Raw genomic sequence first — 9,667 nt, 5'->3', positions numbered from 1 at the left:
CCAGCCCATTGACTGCCTGGGAAAGGCCTGTTCTCAGTGTTGAGCTGTCCTTTTCCTCCCTTAATCTTTGCAGTTTAGGCTACCAATGCTCTTGCTTGCTGGTGAGCAGTCAGGGTCTCTGTCTGCTAATGAGGTCAAGGCCATGGACTATAAACCTAATTAGGATAGTTAACTCATTGCATTTTGTCGTTGCAAACTGGGTATCTCATCCAAGATAAACATTCTTCAATTTAATGTCTGTGTTCACAGCCAGCAAAAGCCCAGCCTCTACCGGAGAAACAGCTCAAAGCAGTGTCATTTCAGTATATATCTTGTGTACAAATCACAAACCACTGTTATTATTTAAAAAAATAGACATTTCCCTACTTAAGGGCAGCCTGATCAACAGTATTCCCAACTCTCAGGCTCCCTTTCTTGTTTCTACGCCGGCTCCTCCTGCTGTTACGGGCATCTTGCTCTAGATGACTTTTGTTGGGGATTAATATCAAAGGAGCATGCTACCATTCTGCAACGATCCTTTGATTTTGAGGTGGTCTTTTTCACATAGGATGAATTTTCTTTAATGTTTTCGCTTCTTCCTCTTAGTGAAAATCACATATATGCATTGTAGAAAAAATTAAAAATGCAGAAAAGTATAAATTAAAAAATTAGGGGCCAGTCCAGTGGCCAAGTGATTAAGTTTATGCGCTCTGCTTTGGTGGCCCAGGGTTTCGCCAGTTCGAATCCTGGGTGTGGAGATGGCACCACTCGTCAGGCCATCCTGAGGCAGCATCCCACAGGCCACAACTAGAAGGACCCACAGCTAAACTATACAACTATGTACTGGGGGGATATGGGGAGAAAAAAGCAGGAAAAAAAATTAAACTTCCTTTAGTCAATGTGGGAAGAAGTTTTTAAAAGAACTTTGACTAAATGATAAAGCAGCTTTTAGCTTTTAACTGATTTGATTAAATTATGGACAGTCCTCTGATTAAATTCTATACTGCAGGAATGATTCATAACTCTCTCTCTACGCCATTGTTTTTACCAGGTTGTTTATTTGAAAAATCATACTGCTGTTTTCTCTTGCATAAATGTCAATCTCTGTTGAGAAATGCCATTAGATGCTTTTCTATAAATCATAGTTTAGAACGGTTTCTTCTTTTGAAAAAGACTGCCATTAAATATTACTGTCTTGGTAATACAAGTAACAGACTGTGATAATTCTGGAAAGTAAATATTTCAGAAGAGCCTTGTGTAAATAAGGACAACAATATTTACCACTTGAAATCATTATGCTGTACGCCTTAAACTTATACAGTGCTGTATGCCAATTATATCTCACTAAAACTGGAAAAAAAAATGATTTACACAATACATATTTACCACTTACAGAGATTAAAATGAATTAGTGAATCTGAGCAGATAGGACTATACCTAACACCTAAGATCCATCATTATTAAATACTCCACTAATCATTATTGTGAAAAATTTTATTTCAAAATGATGTGATAGACAAACGGATTTAAACCATTTTCATCTCGACAATTGACTGCATCTCACGTTTCTACATACCTTAGGAAAAAGAGACAGACACTTCCGTGACTCTAATGCGGAAGTGCTTCTTTAGCATAGGAATATGATTTTCAGTTCCAGTCTACTTCTGAAATTTTCAAAGAAAGGGAGGCAAGAAAATAGAATGGGGGGAAGGCAAGGAGCAGCTCGCGTTTCCTTCACTAACTTAGAAAAGCTCTGTTTGCAAAGGGTCTGGTGCAGAGCAGGTCATCAACTCTTCCTTTATAATTGGGAGCTTCCCACAAGGGCAAGAGTGCAGCCTACCAGCCCTGAAGGAAGGAAATGATCCATCGCCCCTTCTGACTCGGGGAAGGATGATCTGTTGCCAGGAGCTGGGTACCTCGGGCAGCACTGCCTGGCCAAACTCCAAGCTACGCTAAAGGAAGTTGGGGTCCCGTCCTGAAGAATTGCAGAATGGCGGGGAGACCCCAGAGACTCGCATGCCTCATGGAGTTTGGATGAAAGTGCCTTGCCAGTGTACCAGCAGTCCAGCAACCTCTCCTTATGAAGAAGAAGGCTTGTGTGCCTAAGAGAGAAAGTCTTAACCTGAGAGGAAGAGTGGCATAGGAAAGAACCCGAAGACCTATTTTTTCCCCCCTGTTCACTTACAGATCTGCTGTGTGATCTGGACAAATCACTTCCTCTCTCTGAGTCTGTAGTTTCCCAATGGGTGCAATGTGCTCCTTCCAGCGCTGACACTCTGCGCTCCTCCTCATATGGGGGACCGTAAACCACAGTGCTGCTGACTCGTCCTGCGAATCCCACACACATTGAGAGTTGCTGCTGGTTGGTTTCTTCAGGTCCCTTTGGAGCTACAGACTCCAAGTTTTATAGCAAAAGCAAACACATATACCACTGCCTCATTGTTTTCCTATTCCATTTTACCCACAATATTAATGTTTACCTTTTCGACTGCAGAGGCAACAACAACAACAACAACAAAAAGGTCATTTCCATAAAGAAATGACAAATCACTCAAAGCTTGCTTTTGAAGTCTCCTTTCTGTCTTGGGCAGTCAGCAGCTTTTGCTCTTCAAATAAGAAAGGCCCCAACGAATTGTTGCCTCGGCTCATTCCTCTGTTTGTGTGCATTGGATTTGTAAATGATGTCTCATTTAATCCTGTGCCTCAAGCCGGAAACTGGGAGAGATCTCAGAGACTTCTCCATCCCTCAACTTTCCTGTTTAATCCATCACCAAACCCACAAATAGCTCATCCACTTCTCTCCATCTCTAATAAGCCAGGCCTTGTTCAAGCAGCCATCACGTCTCACCTGAGCTATTGCACTAAATTCCTAATTGTTTCCCCATGTCCATTCTCCTGTCCCATTTCCCACTCATTCTCCCCATCAGAGAGTGGTGATCTTTCTAAAATATACACCAAATCACTTCACTCTCATGCTTAAAACTCTTCAAGTGGTCCTCCCATTGTGCTTAAGATGATGTTCAAAATCCTGACTCTGGTTTACAAGACCCTATATAAGCTCTCCAGTCTCTTCTCACACCCTTCTCCCGCTTGATCACTACCTTCCCAGCACCATTTCCTCCTCAAAGCCTTCCCACGTCCGTCTATGACACACTCACTCCCATCCTTCACCTGGCTAATGTGTGGGTCTCCGCTTGAATGTTGTTTCCTCAGACAGACCTCCCCTGGCTTCCTCTCCCCAAATAAATGATGTCCCTTTTATGATCATCACAAATCATAAGCACATGTTTCGTTGTTCACCTATTTATAACTCCTGCCCTCATAAGTTTCCATGAGGGGATGGACCACATCTGTCTTCTCCATCATGGTATCCCAGGGCCCACGACAATAGCCAGTCCACTGTGAGTGAATATTTGTTGAATGATCAGCCAAGTGAAGGCCCTTTAGTGAAAGTTCCTTTTTTTCTGGTCACTTTGTCTCCATCTTATAAGCTATTGTCAGGAGCAACACTGCAGATGATAATTTCTTTGTACATTTTCACCTTGTAAGAGCTCTCCCAATGAAAAGCCTTTTGGCTTTGGCCCAGGCAGGCCTTATTTGAGAGTTGCCAGCCTCTCTTCACACGCACGCTCCTTTGCTCAGGAATGCAGAAGGTTGAAGACTTTGCCAAGAGTAGGCATGTCTTCAAGACATAGAAAGTGGTGATAGCACAGAGCATGTGCTCTCTGGGGTCACTCACTACTGAGGCTTGAATCTCAGCTCTGCTGCTTTCTGGCTACCTGACTTTGGGCAAGTAACTTAGCCTCAATTTCTTCAACTTTAAAATGGGGATAACAATGAGACTTAGCTGACAGATTGCCTTGAGGATTTAAGGAGGTAACAAATGTAAAATGGTTAGTACATAGCAAGTGCTTGATAAACATTAGATTTTATTTAGTAAGATGTTTCACTCAACCCCAGAAGGAAGGTTCACACGCTAAATTCCAAGGCTGGGAAATTTCTGGCGAGGCATCTTTCTTTGTCTTCTGACTCCCTTCCCATCACACACAGTCCACCCTACACTTTGTGGTCCCAAAAGATGGCAAGCAAAACGTGACAGGCTTCAATTGCCGACCCCCTTCATTGGAAGCCACAAGCAGATGTGAAATGTACAAGCCAGCGCTATAAAACTGCTGGTGACCGTTATTTAAACTTTGAGAAGATGAATCATGTTTAGGAATAACTAATAATATTTTAAAGTCAAGTCATCGTTTCCTAGAGGGCACTGGCATTTGGTGACAGCGCAGTAGGGAGCCGGTGATATTAACCTTCTAAACAGAAGCCACAGCACACCCAGTGCCAGAGTACCAAGAAGAATTTCACATTCCACTCCCACCGCCCTCCCCCACTTCCCGGCTTCAGCAATGTGGTTTTGAAACGAGAAGCACATCCCCAGTGCTCCGTGTAGGTGGTGGAGTGGGAGGAGGTGAAATGCAAGCTTTATTTTCCCGACTGCCTGTCATCCAATTCCCCACTTTCCCCCTGACTTTCATGAGTGATGAGGTCATTCTGGCGCAGGAAAATCAAACTCCTATTTTTCAAACCCAATAAAGGCCGGCATTGTGTCTGCGTAAACAGAGGCCAGACGGGGAGGGCGGCGGGACCACGAGCGGCCCGCCCTCTGGCGGTCGCATGGGGCAGTTGTGCCCTGCGCTCCGCCGAACAGCGACAGGGAGGCGGAGAGGGTGCGTGCTAAAATGTAAGTTAAAATTAGATCAATAGTCAGCTTAGCTCTCTCAATCAATGCTTCGCAGGAAGAGCGTACAACCATCTATTTATAAGCCAAACCCGGCATTATCTTCCTCTTTCAGGACGCAAGGATCCATTACTGCGCGCGGCAGGGGAGAGGATGCTGCGAGGAGCTGATGCATGCCACGTTCCAGGCTGGCTGGCTTGCCCCGGACTTCATCCAGCCCCCGAGGCGCGCGGAGTGGGGAGTGGGAGGATCTGCTCCTGCAGTGGGTGGCCCCCCTGCTCTCCGAAGGACTCTTTCTCTGACATGCCCCCCAAGGAGCCGCTCCCGCCCATTCCTTACCTCGATGGAATCCTTAGTCTTTAAGTAGAGAGGGCCAAAAAGGCAAACACCATCATCAGGGGCCCTCCTGGAGATGCAGAGTGCACACTGGCCGCATCTAACCTTAGAGAGCTTGACTGCTATTGACAAAGGTTTCCAACCTTGCTTCCCTGAGGGACTGCATTACTCAGTCCTTGCTCAGACAATTGTTGCTGTAAATAGCAGGAGTCTCCCTCCTCCCACGTCAAGGCACGGATGGGAATGGAATTTACTGCAATCTGTCTGATTGGGTTATATTTAAGGGCTTGGTGAGATAGCTGCGTGCCCCTTCCAGCCCCTGGCATACTGGGACATCTGGGCATTCCCATTTTCCCCAATGGGCGGAAGTCACCTCCAACATATAAAGAAATGTCCACACCTAGCATTCGTGTTAAAGTTGCCAAATTGTTTTCAGATTTTGAAAGATGCTACAGAAAAAGAGGCAAAATCTGACGCAGCACACCCTCCTCGAAAACACAAGATCAAATCATAGTTCCGGGGGGGACAAAAGCATTCTAGTCTTAGATATGTAGACAGCATATTTTAAATTACATATATATGTATGTATTTTTTCCTAATTTTTGAGTTTCTCTATTTTACAACTTTCCTTAGTAAGCAGGCACTATATTTACCATAGAAAAACTTTAGAGCCAAGGAATTTTAATATCAGCTTAAATGTACATTAGATATATTTATAGAATTAATTTATTATTGTTAGACATAAAAGGATTTTGAAATAAAGAAACTGAAACATACTTCATTTAGAAACCATCTTTTTCCCCCTCTTCAAATTCTTGTTGGCTCGCATCTGTCCTTTCTCCCATCTAGACGACTACCAGCTTAGTGACAAGTCACCACTCATTCTCCTTCACCTGGATTACAGAAATAGCATCTTGTCTGGTCTTCCTGGATCTGCTTCCTCCCCCCTGCAGCCTGCATGCCCCACAGAACAACCAAAATGTAAATCAGATCATATCTCTCCTTTTACTAAAGCCTTCCTTGGCTTCCGTTTACCTCAATTAGAGCCCAAATTCTTCCCCATAACCAAGTGTGGAGTGTGATCTGGCCCCGGCCACCCTTGCTCATCCCTTCTCGCCTCATCTCATGTTTTGTCATAGCAGGCCGTCACTCAGCGCCTTATTTCTGAGCCTCAAACTCCTAAACTCCGAGGGCTTGTTGCTCACTCTGTGTGAACTCTCTTTCAGAAGATCTTCTCAAAGTTGCCTTGTTCTCATCATTCCTCAGCTCAGGGACAGAGACCTTAGCTGACCACCTCTTGGCCCTCCAGAAGTCATTCTCACATTGCCCTATTTCGTTTTCAGCCCAGCCGTTAAATGAAATTGGTTTGTTTATCACTGGAGTATGAGCTGCTTTTCCCTTTTCACATTCTAGAATGTAAACCCCATGAAAACAGGCTCCTTATCTCTCTTGTTCACTACTATCTCTTTGGTTTCTAGAACCGTGCCTGGCCCATAGCTGATAGTCAATATATATTTATTGTGTAAGTCCTGGATATGATTTCCTATGCATATTCTGACTTGAATTCTATAGTTATTTTTATACCCATCTGCTTCCTCCTCTCAAGTGTGAACTCCTTGAGACAGGATCATGCTTAGTTCATTTTATTCTCTGTGGCTTTATGGAGTCTGGCATATTACAGGTCCTTAACATATTTATTAGATTGAATCACAATACGTGAAAGGGTAATACGCTGATACAACATGACTTTACCCCAGATCTAGCTTTCACCAAGGAAAATGCAAAAATATTGTGATATCCAAAGGGATAAATTGTTGCTTTGATCCTTATAACACCCTACACACACACCCATTTATTTTCAATATTTTCAAAGAACGTTCATATCCATCATTTTGTTTGATCTTAGTACCAGCTCTGTGAGATGGGCCTTGTGATCTACACTTTACAAATGTGGGAACTGAAGCTCAGGGGCGTTAATTGACCTGCTCAAGCTTGCACGACTAACGTGAAACAGAGATAGGGTTAGAGCCTGCTAATTTCAAACATGCACAAATATGCACAGATAAAAGCATGCACACATCCATGCCCATGGTCACCAACATCCTCCCTTGTCAACCACCTTTGTGGTTTGGATCAAATAGGAGCATAAATGCAAAGTACTTTGAATGGAGTCTGGCATGTGACAGGCTCCAATAAGTGACCATGCCTTTCTCTTGCTTATGCTACAGTTGCCATAATCTACCCATCCCAATAAGAAAGAATGCATGCATCTTCACTTTGTTCTTTTTATTACCAGACTGATCTCCAAGATCCTCCTTATCGTGAAATTTTAATACATAATGTTAATTAGATACTTTCATAGATCTGAGCAATAGTAAATGGATTTTTGCTAACTGACAACCTATTGCTCTTTAATCTCTTACTCTAATACAAACCAACGGGAAACATTTGTGAGTACCTACCAGAACACGGCTTAGTTTAAGTTATGCAATCAGTGTCAGTGAGGAAATGGCACATAAAATGCTAAAGCTTATCAATCATAGACAAATACTACACATAGTACTGCCAGAGGGGTCAAGTAATGTGCAAAATTAGTTTCATAATAGGCAAAATAAATCAAAAGCCCATTTTGATCATTCATTCATTCATTATTTATTGAGTGTATTTTAGTGCCAAGCACTGAAATCAGCGTGGGGAATACAGAGGCAAGCAAAACTTGATGAGTTATCTACCGATATAGTAGAAAAGACAGACTTAAACCCAAGAATCCCATAATAGAGATAAACATTGTGAAAGGGCCAAACAGGAGGAACTGACAGAGAATTCAGAGGAGAATTCTTTGAAGAAGTGATGACTGAGCTGAGCTATGTCCGGAGTTTCAGGTATGACTCGATACCTCCAAGGGTTACTAAAGAAGGAAGAAGAGGAAGAAATGATCAAATAAGTTAATAATAATGGTGAATAACTTTAAAATTTTTTCATTTAATAAGTTTGTTGAGTGACTCAAGTGCCAGGTGGTTGTCTAGGTGCTGGGGTTACAGTTGTGGGCAAAGACAAAACTCCCCGCCCTCGTGCGCTTACATTGTATTGGGGGAAGGCATACAATAATAAAGAATTCTAATAGAAAAGAATGTTAAATGATGGCTTCTGCTAAAGAGAAAAATAAACCAAGGAATTAAGTTAGGGATGTGGGCTGAGGTGGGGTTGTGAGGTACAACTTCCCATAGGGGAACCCACGTGCCTTCACTGAATAATACGTTTGAGGAAGTGATGCTGATCTGAGGGGCGGGACAGGGTGGGTGAATGCCGAGGGAGAACTCTCGGGGGAGGATTGTACGAGTCAGTGACCCGAGATGGCTGCACAGCTGACTAGTTTGAGGAGATACAAGGAGACCAATGTGTTTAAAGTAAGTGGAGTAAGCAAGAGGGTTAACTAGTGGATGAATTCAAGGAAGTCATGGATCTTAAGGAACCGTGGAGGTGATCATAAGGATTTTGGCTTTTACTGTACGTGCAATTGGAAGACATTGGGAGCTTTTGAGCAAACGATTAACGTTATCTGACTTATATTTTAGTCGTCACTCTGGCTGCTGTGTAGAGAACACTCATTATGTCCCAGGCAATGTGCTAAGTGTCTTAACAAATAACCTCACTCTATCTTCACAATTCTGAGAGGTACCCATTTTACAGGTGAGAAAACCAAAGTATAGGGAGCTAAGTACTTACTAAAGGTCCCAAGGCTAAGAGCTGATAGAGGTGGAATTAAAGCCAAGCCGTGTGATTCCAGCACCCATGCCGTTAACCACCAGATTAGCATCTCCTAAGAGAGGCCGGGATGGCGGGTGGTGGGGATGAGAGTCACACATACCTGTCATTAACTGAGCATCTTCTAGTCACTGCCCCAGCTTTTCTCATTAATTTTCTTTCATTCTCACAAAAACCTTATCAGAAAGTTATTCTTGCCTTTCATTAGGGATAAGGGAACTGAGACTCAGAGAAGTTATGTAACTAACCTAAGTTCAAACGTATAAGCAGAAGTTAGAATTCAAACTCAGGGCACTTCCTCTCCAAAGCCCATGCCTTACTTCCTTCCGGAAAGTAGGTTAAACGTTAAAATATATTTATTATAAAGAGCCTATAATTGAGTCTTACATTTAAAAAAAAATCCAAATCCATTCTATCTTTCTTTCTTTGATTGGAGTGTTTAGTCCATTTGTTTGCATAATTACTGAAATAGTTGGTTTAATTCTCTCTATTGTTATTTTTACTACTTATCCCATCCACTCTTTTTTCAAATTTTTTTTTTTTTCTTGAGAAAGATTAGCCCTGAGCTAACTACTGTCAGTCCTCCTCTTTTTTGCTGAGGAAGCCTGGCCCTGAGCCAACATCCGTGCCCATCTTCCTCTACTTTATATGTGGGATGTCCACCACAGCATGGTGTGCCAAACCGTGCCATGTCAACACCCGGGATCCAAACCGGCAAACCTCGGGCCACCGAGAAGTGGAACATATGCACTTACCTGCTGCGCCACTGGGTTGGCCCCTATCCCACCCACTCTTTATTCTTTTATTCCTCCTATACTACCTGCTTTTGAAGGATTTATATTCCAGTTTTCT

The sequence above is a fragment of the Equus przewalskii genome, chromosome 18 (genome assembly GCF_037783145.1).
Source record: "Equus przewalskii isolate Varuska chromosome 18, EquPr2, whole genome shotgun sequence".
Classification (NCBI taxonomy): Eukaryota; Metazoa; Chordata; class Mammalia; order Perissodactyla; family Equidae; genus Equus; species Equus przewalskii.
This window is presented reverse-complemented; position numbering follows the sequence as displayed.